Here is a 21,191-nt window from a genome sequence, read left to right as displayed (position 1 = left end):
GTGGACAATTATTTAAGTGAGAAACCTAGAGGGGGAGAGAAAGGTGGGTAATAATATAGGGAGGGAGAGGTAGTGAGGTGAATAGGGAGGGAGGGACAACCCTAGATATAGGGAGAGAGAGGATAAAAGGGATAGGTAGTGAGCAAGAGAAAGGAGTGGGAGGGGAGAGAAACAATAAGAGAGTGAGAGAGAAGAGAGAGGGAGAGAGTCAAGGATAGAGAAGTGAGAGAGACAAGAGAGGGAGAGAGATAGGTCTAGATTTTGGGGAAGATAAAAAGAGTGAGATACAAAGATAAAGAATGCTAATAGTAGCATGCTGATTATTGAAATTTGACTGTCTGAAATTTTATATGATCCTCTAAAAACTATAATCTACCTTATAAGTCCTATAGAGCTATACTTAAATGTTATATTTCATGTATATATTTTCCTTCGGGGGTGGATATAACTTGTGCCCAGATTGGAAAATCTACACACTCACAAAACCTTCACATTGGACAATGCAGAACATTTGGCATGTGCCAAATTTGGCGCTAGCCAAATGCAAAAAATTAACTTTTCACATTTGAAAAGTGCCAAATTTGGCATGCACCAAATGTGAAAATTCAAAATTTTTCATTTGGCGAGCGCCAAAAGGGAAAATTCAAAATTTTGCATTTGGTGAGCACCAAATTTGGTGCACGCCAAATGTGAAAATTCAAAATTTTGTATTTGGCGCTCACCAAATGGTTTTCTTGGGAGAATACCAACCCTTTGAGTTGGATTTGCCTTGCACATCCAACTCATAGGTTTGGACAACCTTTTCATGTCAATGACGCATTTTTATGAGAAGATAAAAAGTGGCACCTTTTTGGTACCACAACTTGATGCACTTACCCTGGATCAATGTGAAGGTCTACAAACTCTGTCAGACAAACATCATTAGCATAGCATAGACTTCCAAATAACACCTTCCAGGCCACCAAAACATGAGAGAAAAATCTCAAGATAGTATCCACCACTGTGCCAACATATCATGAATATATCTACAATAAGTTAGAACATTCAAATTAAAACCTAAACATTGAGATAGAATGAGTATGTTGACATCAATGACAACAATACTGAAACATCAAACAACTTCACATTTGAAACAATTTCCATCTCCACGAACAATCAGATAGATAGATTTGGATAAAAGAAATAATAATTCTACAAGAAGAGATAAATGATAATGGAAGAATATTAGATATGTTGAACAATGAGAAAATGATTATAACCTTGAAAAGAAACACTCCCCTCCAACACCATAAACTAAGAGCTTGCTAGAGTAACGAAGAGTTTAGGCTTCCCAAGTTGATAGAGCTTCGCTATAAGGAACAATTGAGACTTGATGAACTAATAAAATAGAAGAAACTATGAGAGATTGACAACATGAGGGCTTTATGAAAAAACTAATGTGAAAAAGTAATCAGAGAGCCAAATGAGGTAAGACTGACAATTTTAAAGGGATTGAAAGTCATCTCGATGTCAATGAAAGATCAAAGAGGCATTACACTGGTAGAATTAGAAAGTGTAACATCTCAACAACTACCTTGAATTGCAAACATTTGTAGGATGAATTTGTGATGTGCAAACATCTCTATAGCACACACTTGTCCATTTACAATCCAAACCAAATGGTTGGGAAGATTCGATAGACAAATGGTAAGGAATGTTGATGGGATAGAATATTGATCATTATCTTCAATTTGGCAAAAGAAAAGGCCTACATAATGTGAAATCACATAGGGTACAATTTGTGACATTACAATAGGCTCCCAAAACACTCAACTCATATAGAAATAAGATCTCTTTTCTTTCCTTAGTCTCCACCTCAATTAGAGAGAAAGAAAAGAAGCGTACAAAACAAGTAGTATTAGCTACCTTACAACCAAAATCCAATGAAAATGTAGCAACAACCCCATTGCAATAGCAGGAAACCTCTCCTACACAAAAACTCACCCCACCTCAATAGGATATGTAATAGAGGAAGCTAGTTGATGAAGAAGAAAAATTCCCACAATGAAGGTGTCCACCTCCATGAAGAACTCTCCACCTCTATGGGAGACTCATAAAAAAAGGCAAAAGTAATAGAAATGTAGGCCCTCAACTAAAAATAAATAGGATTAGAATAAAGAAACCTATCAGCATCAACAAAAACAAACTTCTCTTTCAAATCATAAGAAGAGATGCTTAACTAAAATTAAAAAAAATCCACAAAATCAACCCCTACAAACATAGGGACAACAAGCTCAAACTTGAGGAAAAACCCATAAACTCCCCTCTTAGTTGATTTTCTTATACTAAGCACAATTGGAGAAGAAATAACCCTAAGCACACAACATGAAAAGAAACAAAAGCATGAAATGGGTATATAGAGAGAAGGAACATTAATCATAATAATCATCAAATCTAGCCAACATTCTAGAAAAACAAGTCTAGAGACCACCAAACATTGGCCTCCAAAAGTGACTGGGGATTCTAGAACCACTCCATAAAATGGCAAGCAATGGAGAGGAAAAGACCCTCACCAACAACCTTCAAAGCACTCTTATTCAAACCAAGGACATAGACTTCCACACAAACAACATCAATGGTAAGAAGAACCACAATAAGAACAATTATAGAGCCCTCAATAACATGGTTCTCCAAACAAGATAAAGAATGTCCACCATAAACATTATTGTCGAAGCCAAAAGTCTTCTCAATAGAATACAAGCTAACAACAACCGACACACACTCAATCGAAATCAACTCTTTAACCATTGTGACTTCTTTAATGTTGAAAATCTATGGACCTCCAACAAAAGAAAGGGTCAAATAAAACTTAGAAACAACTTCCATAGCAAAAGCAAAGATACAAATAAGAACCATATCAACAACCTCAACACCAAACATAATGAGGCACTAGACATTAACCACGTGCAGAAAAGAGGGCAAACTGCTCCAAACAAAGTCCAAAGAACTAGCAACAATGTCACCCAAAACCACCACATAAAGGTAAGAACTCCCTTTGGTCAACACAACCATTCTGCTGACAGTTGGCTTGCCACTGTTTCTTTGTTCTATCCCTACATCAGCCGCCTTTTTTTGCCTGCTTTTAATATCAAAAACACAAAGCCATCTCCATCCTGTATGGCACTACTAAACCTCCACTCAAAACCCTAGTTGCTCCATTCACAACACTCTTTGCTCTCCTACACTTCATCATGAGAATACGAAAAACCTCACAATGTTATTGCATTTATCCATGTTAATCACATTAGCTCCAAAATCATTACCAAAATAAACAACCTTGGCATGCATAGATTATAGTTAGGATGGATAATAAGAATATGAGATGTCTTGAATGTTTTTGACATGTATTGGTCATGTTTGAACTTATATAAAAATAGATATTAATTTCATTTCTTTTTTTCCTCGTCTTTCTTGCTTCCAAAATTATTTCTTATTAGTGATCTTTACTATATATATATATATATATAAACTTAACAATATTCTATTATTAAAATTACTACAACCTTCATAAAAATAATGACACAAATATTAAAATTTGTAAAGAACGTTTGACACTTTTAATTGAGAAGATGGAACTACAAAATGAAAACGTTTTCTAAGGCTTTGACTTCAATAAATAAAAAATTAATAATAAAAGTTTCATCTCTACTTCCAGAAAAAAAATAGTAGAAGAGCGTGAGCTATTGGTTTTCTCGAGACTTTGTAAATCTTAATACAGTGGTTTATCGCTTAGTCTCGTTATACTCGTCAGCCAGAAATTGTTTAGATAAGATAAAATAGATTATTTTTTGAGAAAAGTCGAGCCACTGAATGCAGACTGTTTCCGTCACTTATGATCTTCAATATGATGCTGGCGCTATTGTTCTCACATGGATTTCTTACATATGCACGTTTTGTCGTTTGTTGATTGATTGATTGAAAGACTAATTCTTCCACCATGATGCTGGCGCTATTGTTCTCTTCAGCAATCTGCTACACTCGTTGTGCCACGTACCATGTCTCCTCCAGCTTCGTTTTGTAGGACTCTCTGATTGTTATGGGATGAAGGCGACTGTGATGGAGAAGGGAGGAGAGAGCAGCTGGATAAGCACTACTGCAGCTTTCTATTCTTTATTTTTGTGAGAGAGGGATGGGTCTACATGGGATCAAGTTGAAATAAAAGAATGATGTTAAATGGGTTATTCTAAATATCATTGACAATGGTTTACGGATGATGGCCTCAATCTTTGTTTTCCTTTTTTTAGTGGGATTTTGGTTAATGAGACATCAATGAGTTCCCTCATGTGCCATTTTTCAATTTGCATTCAACAATTTCTTAAGGAGAATGAAGTAGATGCTATTCTTTTCATTAGATAGGAATAATTTGATGACCTTATAATTGGTAATATTTGAGGAAACTCAATGATCAAGATCCTCCTCCTTCATCTGGTATAATCACAACTTCTTAATTATGTAACAAAGCTAGTCCATCCTTTAATTCGATTGAACTCGTGATCATGTCTTTTTATCATCTTTTTAATTTTTAATACAGCACTATTTTACTTATATTAATGCAAAGTTAAATAAGGTATATTCATAAAAAGATATATACGTATATAATCTGTTACATTATAATGTGAATGAAATGTGGAATTGTTTTGATTACGGGGGGAAACAGGTTTTGAGGGGACCAGAAACCTCGCATAAAAGGTTTTGAAGGGAGCAAAAAGCCTCAGATTTTTCACAAATCTAGAACCAACAAAGGAACGCTACAAAAAGATACAACAAAGACAAACAATAGCCCAGCCACAACCTCACATGACAAATGAAACATAAGAGGACAAGAGGCAAAAGAGGTTGCAAAACACAGAGTAGCCATCGCCAAACAGACGCCAACCAAACAACAAAAGTAAGCCAAAACAAAGCAAGCTGGCAGAAACAACAAGACTAAAACATCAAACTATAACTCTTGAAAGTAGAGAACGAGGGTTTAATAGGCACCCTTAGCCAACAATTAGGGTTTTCCAAAGCTCCCTTAACTTGTAACAAAGTCTCCAGGTGACCAAAAGAAAAAGAAAAACATAATCAAAACCAACAACTGGCCAAACTAGGCCCTTGAAAACTGTCAGCATCCACCCTGAAAGGAACAAAAACCATAGGGTTTTTTCAAGTTCCCTCAACCTTGAGAGTGAGTTTTAAAAGGCTCCCACAACTTGAATAAACTAAGGGTTTTACTAGGCATCCATAACCTGAACATAGAGGAAAAACAAAAGATCTCAAAGTGACGACCACCAGAATCATATGGATAAGCATAAAAATGCATACTGGAGCCAGAGGGTTTTGAAAGGCTCTTGAAACTTTCAGTTCACTCCTAAAGAAACACACATCACCCACCTCCACCTCAATAGAAGAAAGATCATCTTTGGAACAAACCCTATCCACCTCTATAGAAGAAGGGGCCACCTCCATAGGCCACACCAAAGAAGACCAAAGATGTCGAGACATAACAAGGAGCACAATAGAGTAGGGTTTTAAAAAGGCTCCCAAAACCTCAAAGAGTTGAAGAGCCACAGACCTATCAAACACCAAAAATAAATCCTCCACTAAAAACCCCACCTCCATAGGGGAAAAATTACAGCTCGACACCCAAGCCTAGTGCAGAAGGTCAAGAGGCACATATACAACAGAAATAGAGCAACCGCGAGACCCGAGAGGCCTTGCACAACAAAGCCCTCAAACCCACTTTTAACCCCAAAAAAAGAGCCATCCACCTATATAGGAGTAGCACAAAGAGAAAAGTGAAGCAAGGGAAACCACAACTTGGCCCTCAACATCAAGATTTGAGAGAAAAAAAAGAGATCCAAAGCATCGACAGCGGCCCACCTAAACAAGAAGAAACCATAAAAGAATAGGGGCCAAAGAATAGAGAAAAAAAGAGCCCCCAAAGCACCAAGGGACTCTCTAGAAACACTAGAAGGGCACTAATCTCTAGCAAAGGACCGAGAAAAACCCATGAAGAACCAAGATATGGTAAAGCCCTGCACTGAGCACCCAAAAGTGATAGAAAGCACCCAATGCTTGCTAAGGGTAGGAAGGGAGAACAAGAAGAGGGAGGGAGACGAGCAAAAGCCACTAGCATTGTCCATATTAACATTAGTGACCTCCCAACCAATCTTAGCACGGGCCAAACCCACACCCACCACCACACAAGGCAAAGCACCAAACACAGAAGCACAAATAGAAGATAGAGCAGAGTCAACAACACCCACAACCACCTCCTAGCATAACCCAAAGGTTTCAACTATTCCATAATCGAGGGAAAGAGTAGCAACAGGCACTGCAGAGCTCAAAGAAGGCAAGAAAGCTTACAGAACCATGCTAGCAAGGGGCAACCAAACCATGCCCAACACAGCACATATTGCTCCTACAACAAACCAAGCCTCATCATCTGCATCATCTTTAGATTCGGCCTCCTCTTCCCCTGCGAAAATCCTAGAGCCATCACAACCACTTCTCCTGCCTTCACTCATTTCGAACATTATTTAAAATGTGATTGAGCATTCTTAATGAAATATGAAATTGTTATTGATTGTTTGGTTATATAATATTTAAGTATTGCATATTAAATGAGTGAAAACAATCATATTTATATTAATCATTTGAATATAGTCTATATAATAAACACATTGGTTACAATAGTTCTATTCACTACAATAAACAATCTTAACCATTAAAAGAGTATTAGTTTGTTAGTAATTGAATATTGGTGTGTATATTTAAGTAAATTTCACTTTGTTTATAACAAAAGTTATAATATATAATGTTAGGTCCCAGAGACAACTGAGAGGGGGGGGAGGTGAATCAGTTGTCTAATAAATTCAACCAAAATTAACTTATCCAAAACTTAATGCTTAATACCGGTAAACCAAACTTTATGCCGATAGACAATTTTAATAGTTAATTACAATACTGGTAAAGATTAATGCATGAAACAAAAAGACACTAACATCCACAACAAATAACACCAATGTTTGTATGTGGAAACCCTGTAAGGGGAAAAACCACGTTGGGAAGCCTTACCCAAAATCAAATGATACTACTACAGATAATATGTGTTTACAATATGGATTTTGCACATGCAGAAAGGCCAGCTACCTAGAGCTCACTACTCAATCACAAAATGAGAATCACACTGACTACAATTGGATGGTTAAATCCAATGATAATGTACTACACAAAATAGCATCTTTATATGCTGGATTCAGTACTAGTGTAGTTCTGATTGCCTTCACAAAACCCTCCTTCAACCTTCAAATGATGTCTGCATGTATAGCTCTGCTTATTTTCGTATATACTCTATTACAATTCTTCTTCCCAATCGCATATCGATCTTACAAATAAGATCTTACATATATACCATAACCTAAGACCAATTGAGTAGGTCGGCTCACTAAAATATATTACAATAAAATCAATTAAAACAAATCAATATCTGATGCATGATGTCAGCTCAATGCATTTACAATAACAATAAATCATCTCCATAACATGTCATGCTGATCTGGAGTAGATAAGTCAGCCGGTGCTTATCCTAGACCTATTTGCCGATAACAATAAATATGCAAACTTGAATAAACAGTTAACCAAATCACCAAAACAAAGTGATAGAATAATGTCTTCGACATAACCAAGTAGTTTCCAAGTCATTCCAAGTGCTGGTGAACAATGTAATCTGCTGGTGAACCAAATATCGGTGACTTGCACAAGTCTCTGACTTGTCGGTGAACATAGCCAAAATCTCCAAGTGCTGATAAGTGTTGACAAGTAATGACAGGTGTTGACATCAATGACAAAACCATATCAACATATCCAAAATACCAACAATCTCCCCCTTTGGCATTGATGGAAACACAAGATGGAAAAACCATCAAAGTGCCAAAATAGAAATGCCAAAAACCAAAAACCAATAATCTCCCAAAGAGATCATTAACCAGAAATCAAAAATACATAATATCATCTCACTCCAAACTAATAATCTCTCCCCCTAGGAATAATATGTGTTATCCATGTGTTTTTCCATATCAATCTCTCCCCCTTTGACATCAAATGCCAAAGCAATACAAAAACAAATATAAACTACCAACTCATTAATATACCAACTACTCCCCATGAGAATTAGCTCTCCTCATCAAAGCCGGAATAAAAGATTTCTCTATTAATTCTATTGGTTTCATTTTCTACCATCACCTTGAATAGTTTGAATTTCCCAAATGCTTTAGATTTTTCTCTGAGAAAAGTAACCCAACACATTCTAGAATAGTCATCAATGATTAGCATAAAGTACATATCTCCTTGTATACTTCTAGTTCTTGTTGGACCACATAAATCAGTATGAATTATATCTAGAACATTGTTAGACTTCTCTGGAACACTCTTGAAAGATGCTCTAACTTTCTTTCCAAATTGAAATTCCTTACATACCGAATTGTGAAGTTTAACAATCTTAGGTAAATCTCTAACTGCCTTAGTAGTACTGATTTTTACAATGCAATCAAAATTTAGATGACAAAGTCTCTTATGCCATAGCCAAATTTCATCAATATGTGCAATCAAACATGCCTTCTCATTGTTGTTCAAATGAAAGATATTAGCTCTAGTTTGATTACCGGTTGCAATTTCCAAACTAGTTCTGTTTAAGATTTTGCATTTACCATTCTTGAATTGTAACTGAAATCCTTTCTCAACTAATTGACCAACACTCGAAAGATTATGCTTCAAACCTTCAACATAGTAAACATTATCAGTATTGTGCTTACCATGAAAATATATAGTGCATTTTCCTCTGATCGAACAAGCTTTATCATCTCCAAATCTTACTAGACCTCCATTGTAATCCTAACAGGTTAAGAATTTACTCTTATCACCAGTCATATGATGTGAACATCCTGAATCAATAATCCATTCATCCTTATCTTCAACTTTAGCTGCCAAGGCCTACTCTACCAATTGAACAGTAGGTGTCGGTTGATCTTCTATTATAGCAACAAAATCCCATCCATTGTCTATCGGATCCTCATCCAAATCATTAGTAACTCCTTCATCAGCATACTAGCAAGATTTGTCTCTATTCTTCTTGAATTTGTATTTCCGATAGTCAGGGTGAGGCTTATATGTTCTTTAGCTTCTTCTCTTAATCTTGCATGTCTGTTAGGACATCTAGATGCCATTTGACCAATCTTATTGTAGTTAAAACATTTAAAGGGTGCCTTACCTTCATACTTACTTCCAATGGACCTTTAGGCATTTTCCTTGCAAATAGTGCTTCAAGTTCATCAAGTTCTTCATTTTCTCTCCTGCTTTCTTCAAGTTCTCTTGCATAGAAGGCTTTCCAATTAGATTTATTAGATAATGATGATGATGCTGCAGTTGATGATGATGCCTTGAAAGCTAGATCTGTCTTGATAATAGTAACAAGATCAAATTCCTCAAGCTCAAAAGATGAAAGTTTTCCAGCCAAAGTGTCTCTAGATACTGATGCATTAGGCATTGTTCTCAATTCATTTATAGCAGTAACTTTCATTTTATATGCCAGTGGCAAAACTCTTAAAACTTTAGAAACAATCTCATCTTCACTTAAGGTTCCTCCACAACATTGTATACCCAAAACAATTTCATTTACTCTTTCCATAAAAGAAGAAATTATTTCTTCTTCTTCCATTTTCAAACTCTCATACCCAACTCGAAAGCATTCAAGTTTTGTAATTTTGACTGTGCAACCTCCTTCATTCAATGTTTCTAGTTTGTCCCAAATATCTTTAGCAGTAGATCTATCTGATAATCCCATGACTTGTTGATCTGACAATGCGCTCAAAAGTGCTTCTCTTGCTTTGCAATCATTTTCCTCATCTTTTCCCAAGGTTGGTGGATTAGGTTGACTGGGTGTAGGAGCAATATAGCCATTCTTTGTGATGCTCTACAAAAAGGATTAGAAAATCTGTTTGATGGCAACACACACAAGAGCACAAGAAACAAACGTTAGTGTTAGCAACAAAAGATTATCCTAAATAGGCATATCAAGAGAGATATTAAGCATGAAATAGAAAGTATATAAACATAGAATAAAATAGCTAATCAAGATGCTCATAATTGCTCCTCCCTTGTTCCTCTCCTCTCCAAGTCCCAAATGAGTGTAGCTCTCAGCTTTTAGCACTAGCCATGGATGCCATATGGAGATTCAAGATGGTTGAATATGATAAGAAAATGCTATGCAAGTGTAGATAGTGATGCTATGAGAAAGCTCTATGCTAATGCCAGTATAACAACAATACTCTAATGCTTCTCTTTTTTGCTTGAGGAGAAGGGTTCTATTTATAGAAGAAATGGGGAAATGAAGGGTTAAGATTGAATGGTTTAATCAAGGGCCAAGCTTGAAAGTTGGGGATTCATGTGCACAATTGGCACCAATAAAATGGTGACAAGTGTCAACATAGGATTGGGTTGAGAGAAGAGGTTGGAGGTATTAAAGGCCTGAGAAGACCTCATGGTTATCTAGAGGCTAAGGGTCAAGTCCAAATTAAGATTACCCACTGGATTAAGAGTTAATCCAAGGATAAACCTTTGTGCAAATGTTTAAGAGATAATCATGGTCAAAGCATTAATGGCCTGATGAGACCTTTGGGTTGGGTAGAGGTTGAGTCAAAACAAATGTTTTAACCATGTGGGAGGGTTTGAGGTAACCATTAAAGGTTATTGGAGACTTTGGGGATTAAGTGGTTGAAGGTTGAAAGCCTTCAATGGTTATCAAAGACTTTGAGCCATTTAGTGGTTGAAGGTTGAAAGCCTTCAATGGTTATCAAAGATTTTGAGGGTTTGAGAAGTGACTTCCCTTTTGCTTAGGAATGTGACAAAGCTTAGAGAAGGGGTTAGGTTATTTAGAAGTGATTAGAAAATTCTAGAAGGGGTTTAGGCATGCAAGTGGATTTTGTAGGAAAATGCAAGTGGGAGAAATTTTGGTATTTTCAATTAAAATAAAATCATTTATTTCAATTAAATGGTGTAATTTGCATTTGGATAAATATTCAAATAAATATTAATTTATTTAAATGAGAAAAATGAAGATAAAGCATTAAAATGCTTGAAGACTTTGAGGGAAACCATTAAAGGCTTGAAGACTTTAAGGAAAACCATTAAAGTCTTAAGAAGACTATAGAAGGAAGCCATCAAGTTTGAAGACTTTAAAGCCATCAAGTTTGAATACTTTAGGGGAAACAAGTGGGTGGAGGATAAAGGTGATTTAAATAAATTATTTATTTAAAATAATTGTGCAACTTGCATTTGTAGGAAAATACAAGTGGGTGGAGGATAAAGGTGATTTAAATAAATGTTAATTTATTTAAATGTGAGAGGTGGGATTTTGGGGGATTTAAATAAATATTAATTTATTTAAATGTGAGAGAATATTTAATTAAATAAATATGATTTATTTATTTAATTAATGGTCTGAATTTGGTTAAGTGAATTAAATCAAATAAATTGAATAATTTATTTAATTAATAGGAGAAGAGGGTTAAGATGAATTAATTAAATATTAATTTAATTAATTATTGATTGATGGTCAAATAATCAAATAAATACTAAATATTCATTTAATTAAGTGGACAGATTTATGTGACTACACTTTGCCCCTCTTTGAGACGGTGCGGTTTTATCGCGTCGTTTCAAAGAAAGAAAAATAGGTGTGAAGAAATATGCCCCATAAATATAAATTTAATGGGTGGTATGCCCCCTCAAGAGATGGGCCGAATTTTATTATTATTATTATTTTTTTTGAAAAAGCGGGCGATCTCTCGAAAAAGAATGAAAAGTGGAGGGGAGGTAGAATATAAGAATTTAGAACTAATGATGAAAGAAAAATGGAGTGAATATGAAGAAACAACAAGCCAGTGAGTACCCTGAGGTCATGCAAGAGATACATAGCAGATGTAGTGTGGGGTTTGGATTGATGCTATACAATTGATCAAAATTGGTTAGACAATCTAGTGCAATCGGTTTAATTGCCCCAGTCAAGTCAAAGCGTGACAGTGGATGTCAGTTGGTCGCTTGGACATGATAAAGTCTGAGTAAGTGAATCAAAGTGACCTGATGTGACTTAGACAATTGATGTAATTGCCTGATGAAGTCAAGGTATATGAAGCAAAATACTCGTTGAGACGTAGACAATTGATGTAATTGTCCGATGGATTGTGTTTGATTGGTTTGATCAATTGATAATGTGTGCGTGTGATGGATGGTTGTGGGGAATCATGGCAGCCCCGTTGAGACTAGGTCATTATGATAAATGCCTGATGTAGTCTAGGATTACCATAATCGATTACCTGTTGAGACCCAAAGATACTTGATCAGAGTATCTGTTGATAGTCTAGGTGTGTGGGAGTCGATGTATCTGTGTAGACAAAGTAACTGGCTTAATTTTGTGGATGAGTGAGGATGGGAAGCGATGAAGGGATTAGGATGATGTTGATGATCAAGATAGGGAGGGTGAGGGGGGATTTGATGTTAGATAGAAGATATGGAGGACTAGGACCGAGTCCTATGGAAGAAGATGAGTAAAATAGAGTATGCATTATTATGACTATGTATGCATGATATGCAGCTATTATGAATGTATGGATGGGTGGAATGCAATGAAATGCAATATATACAGATGAGATGGAATGACGATGCATGGTGCTTTATTTTTCATCATTGAGCTTTAAAATGTTGTAAGAAAATACAAGCAACTTGACATATAGATTCAAGATGATCAGAGTATTTCTTACATGGATTTTATATAGCAAGTTAATACAAGCAACTTGATATAATGGATCAAGTTGACCTGAGTATTGCTTGCAGAACAGACAAGGATTATCACCGTTCATGCATGACTTGGATCGTCCTCCTTGATCTTAGGCTGATCATATCCTGAGACAAGTGCATACCGTACTAAGAGATAAAAACCTTTATCCAGTTTGGATGAGGTAGGAGGAACCAAAGAAAGAGCATTGTAACTGCAAACAAATAGTATATACATAAAGAATAAAGAATAAGGATCCTTGGTAATGGTTCATGCCCATATGGTCAAGGTATACGCTGTAGTCAGCAAGCCGTAGTGATCCATGACTGCATTTGGCATAAGATCACGTAGCTCAATGAACTTCCCACGTAGACACCATTAGTACATGCCCCAGAACTTCATCGGAAATAATGCGCAAACGATACAAAACAATGCTGCAAGATCCTGATATAGATAAATGAATGAATTACTTCACAAATCAACCAAGTATTTGATAGCTTAACATAATTTTCTTGTGAAAGAAAATGTCATTTTGTCTTTGTTTTGGTAAGGAAGGATGCATCCTTGTTGAAGACAGTTTGATTGTTGATGTTGATTGTGTGGTTGATTGGTAAATGGTCATTGTGTGAGTAGTTTGTCAGTGTTTATTTTGGTATCTGCATGGATGGGTATGTACAAGGTGTTGCCATGTTTTTGTGTGATTTTTCAATGGTTTTGTCGATGTTTTTGGTATTTTTGCGAGATATTTTTGAATGTTTTTGGATTTTTGATGATTGTTTGAATGAAGAACTTAAAGAATCATAAGACAATGTAGAATCCACTTCCATCAATTGGTTAAAGGCATTGCCCCCAATTTTAGACATGACTATGAAAAAGTGGGATGCAAGATGTATGGAGTACTATCATAATTGCAGAGGAATAACAAGCCATGGTTTTGGATGGATGGATGTATGTATGAAGTAGATGCGATCGCAACAAGTCTGAAAGACAATGGAGCCATAGCCTTTACGAGTGGCGCCTGTTTGCCAGGTTTTCACCATCGTACTTACCCAAGGTGCCACCGGAGTGGTTGTTCACCGTTTGGATGCATGATTTTTCTTTACTTTTTTTTGAATGTTTTTGTATTTTCTTCAAGACATGTTTTATTTTTTTTTGGTATTTTTTGGTATGTAGGGGAGCCTGATGCTCTGTACAGCTTAGGTATAAAACTGTTTGAGGTGCATGCTGTTGATTGGATCTGCAAGCGGTTCTCCTTCTGATGTAGCCAACTGATATGCCCCCGGATCCGAACACAATAGTGACAACATATGGGCCTAGCCAGTTTGATTCAAACTTGCCCTAATGTTCTCTGTTTGGTTGGTTGCGAGGATTCTCTCGTAGAACAAGATCACCTACCTCAAATGTATGAGGTCTAACTCGGTGATTGTAGCTTCTGCTCATGCGCTGCTAATAGGCTTTGAGGTGATTGTATGCAGCTTGTTGTTTCTCATCAAGTAACTCTAAGTCCTGAAGATGGGATACTCTGTAGGCTTCATCATCGATGAGATTGTGCAAGGAAACCCGTAATGATGGTATCTCGACCTCAATAGGCAAGATAGCTTCTGCACCATATACCAACGAATAAGGAGTTGCACCTGTAGGGGTTCGAATGCTAGTTCGATATGCCCATAGCGCTAGATTTAGTTGAACATGCCAATCATGGCCAGCATCATTGATTGTCTTCTTTAGGATCCTCAATATGTTTTTATTGGATGCTTCGGCCTGACCATTGCCTTGTGGGTAATAAGGAGTGGAAAAGCGGTGTTGGATATGAAATTTCTCACAAAGTTCACGGACATCCTGATTTTTGAAAGGAAGACCGCTATCTGTGATGATGGACATGGGTACACCATACCGGCAGATGATGTAATTAAGGATGAATGAGGCGATCTGCTTGCCGGTGACTTGGGTAAGTGGAACAGCTTTGATCCACTTTGTGAAATATTTGGTGGCGGTAATAATGAATTTATGGCCATTGGATCAAGATGGATGAATCTTACCCACAAGGTCAAGGCCCCATTGACAGAAAGGCCATGGTGTTGTGATTGGTTGTAGTTCCTAGGCTGGTGCATGTATTAGGTCGCCATGAACTTGACATTTCTTGCACTTTCTGACAAAGTAGTAGGAATCTTTTTCCATAGATGGCCAATAGTATCCATTGCGCAGGAGTTTCTTGGCTAGTGACGGACCACTTGAGTGAGTCCCACAAATTCCCTCATGGACTTCTTCCAAAGCCTTTGTTATCTCATCTTGTTCTAGACATCGAAGGAGAGTACCATCAAGACTACGGCGGTATAGGGTTTCAACAATAATGGTATATCGAGCAGTTTGGCGAATGAAGGTTTTATGTTGGTTATTTGATTGGTTGGGAGGAAGGGTGTGATCGTGAAGATAGGTGTAAAATTCACCGTACCATGGGGATTCAGAACCGACAAGGTGACATATCATGTCGGATTCGGGGATATCATAAGCGGGGATCCAAAGCTGTTCGACCAAGAACTCGTAGCGTGTTGAATTCTGTGGAAGATCTAGGAGGGATGCGATGGTAGCCATAGCGTCAGCAGCTCGATTCTAATCTCTTGGTATCTGCTCAAAAGTGATAGTAGTAAATGATGTCTTTAGAGTGTCCACCATTTTCTTATATGGCATGATTTTATCATCCTTGGTCTGATATTCATCGGTTGCCTGCCGAATGACCAGTTGTGAGTCGCCATATACTTGTAGTTCTTGTAATTTCCATTGTACGGCTAACCTGAGTCCTGTGATCAAGGCCTCATACTCTGCTATGTTGTTTGTGCATGGAAATGTGAGCCTGTAAGACTTCAGGATGCTATCACCCTGAGGTGTGATAAACAGAATGCCTGCCCTCGAGCCGTGCCTAGTGTATGAACCATCAAAATATAGTTTCCATGGTTGTGTTGTTGTGATCATGAATATCTCTTCATCTGGAAAATTGGAAATGAGAGGATGATCGCCTATGAGTGGTGCATCGGCCAACTGATCTGCAATGACCTGACCTTTGATAGCTTTACGGTCTACATACTCGATGTCAAATTCACTTAGAATCATCACCCATTTGGCCAAGCGGCCTGTCAATGCTGCTTTGCTGAGTAAATACTTGAGTGGATCAATCTTTGCAATGAGTTGTACCTTGTGTGTTAACAGATAGTGCCTCAGTTTAGTGGCTGCTAAGATTACTGCTAGGCAAGCTCGCTCAATAGGGGTGTAATTGAGTTCATAGCCCACCAATGTGCGAGAAATGTAGTAAAAAACACACTCTTTTCCTTCTGCATTATGTTGTGCCAGTAGTACACCCAATGCTGTACTTGTTGCTGAGATATAGAGTAACAACGGTCTACTTGGATCTGGTGGCATCAACAATGGTGGATTCATGAGATAGTCTTTAAGCATCTGAAATGCTTGTTGGCATCGGGCATCCCACTGAAAGCGGATATTCTTGTGTAGCAGGTGTGTGAATGGGTGACACTTATCAGCCAATTGTGCAATGAATCTTCGGATGGATTGAAGTCTTCCTCGGAATGTCCTTAGCTGACTGATATTCTTTGGAGGTGGCATGTCCATGATTGCCTTAACTTTTGCTGGATCGACCTCAATACCTTTGCTTGAGACAATGTATCCTAGAAGTTTCCCAGAGGTTACTCCAAAGACACATTTCTTTGGGTTGAGTCGAACATGGTATTGTTCTAGTCTATCAAATATTTTATCTAAGATGTGGAGATGTCCTTCTCTGGTGAGTGATTTTGCGAGTAAGTCATCCACATAATGTCCCATCATGGTATGCATCATGTCATGGAAGATGGTGGTCATTGCTCTCTGATAGGTTGCTCCTACATTCTTGAGACCGAAAGGCATTACATTCCAGCAGTATGTGCCCCATGGACATGTGAAGGCTGTCTTATGTTGATCTTCGGGTGCGATCTTTATCTGATTGTATCCTGAAAAGCCATCCATGAGTGAAAGCATCGCATGTCCTGCTGTTAGATCCACTATGATGTCGATATTTGGTAGGGGAAAGTCATCCTTAGAACATGCCTTATTCAGATCTCTGAAGTCAGTACAAATGCAGATGCCCCCTTTTGGTTTGCCGATAGGCACAATGTTGGAGATCCATTCTGCATAATCAATTGGCCTAATGAAACCAACATCTAGGAGTTTCTTGAGTTCTATTTTGACTAGCACTGCAATCTGGGGATGCATCTTACGAAGCTTCTGCTTGACAGGTTTGGCTCCTTCTGCTACGGTGAGGTGATGCATGACTAAATCAGGATCAAGCCCAGGCATGTCTGCATATGACCATGCAAAGTTGATCTGACGCTTCTGGAAGAACTCTATAAATTGAGGTTGTTCCTCTGGAGTGAGAAGAGATGCCAGATGTATGATATGATGATTTTCAGGAGTCCCCACATTGTATTCTTTGGTTTCCTCGATGAGAATCGTTGATCATTCCTATTGTGCATTAGCAGGGAGAATGTCAAACCCTTCATCCTCAGGTGCCTCGAAGAGGTTTTCACCATTGGATACGCTCTTTCTTTTTACTTTTGTTGGATCAAACAATGCCACAGTGTGGTTTTCACTAGAAGATCCATGTTTTAATGTTATATTTTTGCAGCTGAAAGGTTTGGCATCCGCCCCGAAGTATGCTGCGCTATTAAGTGCAATGGCAAATCCAGCTTTGTGATCCCCGCTTGGTAGGTTATCCCTTAATTCCAAAAAGTCAATGATAGCCTCATCGTTTTGGAAGAGGTCAAGACATGGGGGATTTGGTTGGTTCCGTTCGATGAGTTTAGGGTGGATAATGGGCATTACTTCATCGATTATGTTAAGTGCGGGAGATGTATCAGTGAGGGTTAAGACATTATGGTGAAGGTCATTAATGGTACTCTCCCTGTCAGAATCAGGCGTAGGATGAGACATAGGGTCTATGGAAGATGTTTCCAGTTCAGGAACCCAAGTGGTCTTTATCTGTGCTTCTCCATAAATAGGGATATCTTTACATGGTAGAGGTAGTGATGCATCTTCCTCATCTGAAGTGTTAAGCTGTACCGAATCAAATTCTCATTCATGTGAGTCAGTTTTTGAATCACTTTCCAGCATCCGATTGCTATACCATACCGGGATGTCTTTTGAGTTAAATACTGTAGGTGTGATGGGTTGATGTACCTTTGTAGTGATCGGTGTTGCAGGAATTTTGATGGGGATTAAAGGATTTGTTACTGGAAGTATCGGCAATGTTGACTTAGTGGCTTCTATTGGAACTATTGGTGCCATAGATGTTGCTGTGCGTTCTGATATAGTTGCTGTTGCTGATGGTGCTGCTGATGGAATTACGAGTTCGTTTGGTGGGATGATTGGTATTGTAGATGGTTGTGTTGGGTTTGTGAGCTTCGATGGGGCAGTGGGGATGGTGCTTGAGGCTGCTTTAATGATAAAAGGTGTCCTCTTTGTCGTAGGTTGACATAATGGTTTGCTGGGTTGTCCTTTAAATTTGAGTTTAGGAAATATTTCTTTCTCAAAGCCTAGGCCTGTATTACCTTTGGGCTTGAATTCCGGTAGCAGAGGTTCATGTCGTCCTTGTTTGCAATATCCCAAAGCACTCTGACCATCATACCCCATTCTTTGCATAATGAGGAGACCTTTGCCATACTGATCTGTAGGAAGTCTAACTTGCGGTATATCAGTGGTGATGGGATCTTTATAGATCCAGTCCGCTAAGTCCTCATCTTGGGTTTCTTCTTCTTGACTCTTTCCAGGGATGAAAGGTGTTAAAGCACATGCTGGCGTGACTAGTGGTTGCTGGAGTACCTGCTGTGGTTTACCATGTGTTCTAGGAGAAGTGGGCATTTGTCCCACACAAAAGAGTTGGCTCAAGTTGTATTCCCCAGGACCTTTCTCTACTACTTTCATCTTAAGCTTTTCTTGCTTTGGTATAGTGGTGTTTGAAATGGCAAGAGAGGCTGGACTTATGACAGTATGCAAAGGGATTTGCATTGCCCAGAATTGTGATCTCTACACCGTTATGTGGGAACTTGATACATTAATGGTAGGTAGATGGAACAGCTTGCATGGCATGTATCCAAGGTCTTCCTAATAATAGATTATATGGCAGAGGAAGGTCCAGAACCTGACAAATGATGTGCTTTACCACAGGGCCTACTCGGATTGGTAGTACCACAGCTCCTTTGGATGAACGCTCTGCATCGTCATAGGCTTTGATTGTGATCTTTTGATGAGGATCCACTGTTTCTACCGCATATCCCAATGCTGTGACCAATTGTAGTGTACAAATATTCAGGCCTGCTCCATTATCGATCAAGACTCGCTTGATCCTGTGTTGGTTGATAAAGCCTTCAATGTGTAGCGAAGTGTTATGAGGTTGCTGGAAGGAAGAGTTATCACTTTCAAAAAAAGTGAGACAAGGTGAGGACTTTAGACTTCCAACCATGGCTTGAAATTGGTCTGTATTCAGATTTGCAGGGACTGACGCTTCTTGGAGGGCTTGATCCAAGATAGTTTTATGAGATGGTGATAGGCGCAAAAGCTCTAAAATGGATATAAGTGCAGGTGTTTTGTCTAATTGTTCCACAAGGTTGTACTGCTTTGGGATGGAGGTGGTGCCTTGCGGAGCTGCCTTTATGGTAACTTTGTCGCGACGCATAACAACATTGCAATTTGAGTTGGGATTTTTGAAGGTTATCGTTGCAACTTGTTCATTGGCATCATACAGATGATTTACAGTGTAATTATATGCAGCCTGTGTATAATCAGTGGTATCAGTGCCTCGCCTAGAAGTGGAAGGACCCCTTTGATCTTGGGATGGAAGTGGATTTTTGAACATCGGATGATCAATATTTGTTGTTTTTGGGTCATGTCCTTCAATTTCAATTTCTCCTCGGTCAATAAGATCCTGAATAAGATCTTTCAAGCAGTGACAATTACTTGTCTTGTGTCCTCTTCCTTGATGGAATTCACAGTGTTCAGTATCTCTCCACCATGCTGGTTTGACCTGAGGCTCATAGTTTGATAGTTTAGGTAGAGTGACCAAATTCTGAGAAATGAGTTGTCGCAATACTATTTCAATGGGTTCCCCTAAGGGAGTGTATGTGCGTTTCTGTTTTTGCTGACGAGGTCTAGGTTCATCGTGAGATGTGATGCGACCTTGATTAGAAGGAACATTTGTGTTGTTTTGAGGTGGAGGATTTTGTCCTGCAAACCGAACCACAGGTTGTGCGTTTTGGATAGTCCGGGCATCCACAACCCCATCGTTGACGATATTCTTGTTTTTATTCCAGAAGCTTGGTTTATCACTATTGAAGCACGAGTGAGGACCATCTTTTGGTTCATTAAAGATTTTGATGAGTCCTTTCTTGATGAGTGCCCATTCACATTTTAAACCCTTGGTGATCATATCATTAAAAGAGTCTGTGTCTTTGACATCCAAGTGAAATTCCATTTCTTCGTTTAAGTTGGAAATGAATATTTCCACTAGTTCTCGTTCAGGTAACTGAAAAGAACGTCTGCTAGACATTTGGTGCCATCGTTGCAGGAATATTTAGAATAGTTCACCTGGTTTTTGTTTGGTGTTGCACAGATCAGCCATGGTGATGTCGCGTTCAATGTTATGAGAGTAATGAGCGAGGAATTTTTGGATAAGTTCCTCAAATGTTCTAATGCCACCTGGTAGTCAAGAAAACCATGATGTGGTTGTTCCTCCCAAGCTTTGGGGAAAAAGGCGCATTAGGTATGTGTCTTCATATGCTACTTCGAGACAAGCGGAATGAAATTCTCGGACATGATCGCGGGGATCCCCCTTTCCTCTATATTTTTCAAATTTGGGTGTTTCGAATCCTCGTGGAAATGGTGGCATGTAAAGATTCCTATCAAAAGGATAGGGACAAATGTCATTGAGTGAGAATTGGTTAGTCTTGACACCACTATGAAGCTGTTGGGCGAGATTCTCGACTTGTTGCTGCAACATCTCCATTTCATTTGGAGGAGGAGGTGGTGGGTTACCTCGAGGAATGTTATATCTGATGGGATCTCTACCTCTTTCCTCTTCATGGTGACTTTGTCTTTCTGATGCTTGTCTTAATTGGGCAAGATCAAAGTCAGAGGGGAGTTTTGCTCCTTCTTGAGTGAGTCTTAAGAAGTGAGCATCTGCATTGCTCCTGAGTATTTTGTCAAAAAGTCTGTTAAAGAGAGGGTTATGGTGAGCCCTTTCTATTGTTGCAGGAGTGGGAGTACTTGGGTTTTCGTCATCTGCATTTCCTCCAAGTGCTTCTTG

This window comes from Cryptomeria japonica, chromosome 4 (assembly GCF_030272615.1).
Source record: "Cryptomeria japonica chromosome 4, Sugi_1.0, whole genome shotgun sequence".
Taxonomy (NCBI): Eukaryota; Viridiplantae; Streptophyta; class Pinopsida; order Cupressales; family Cupressaceae; genus Cryptomeria; species Cryptomeria japonica.
This window is presented reverse-complemented; position numbering follows the sequence as displayed.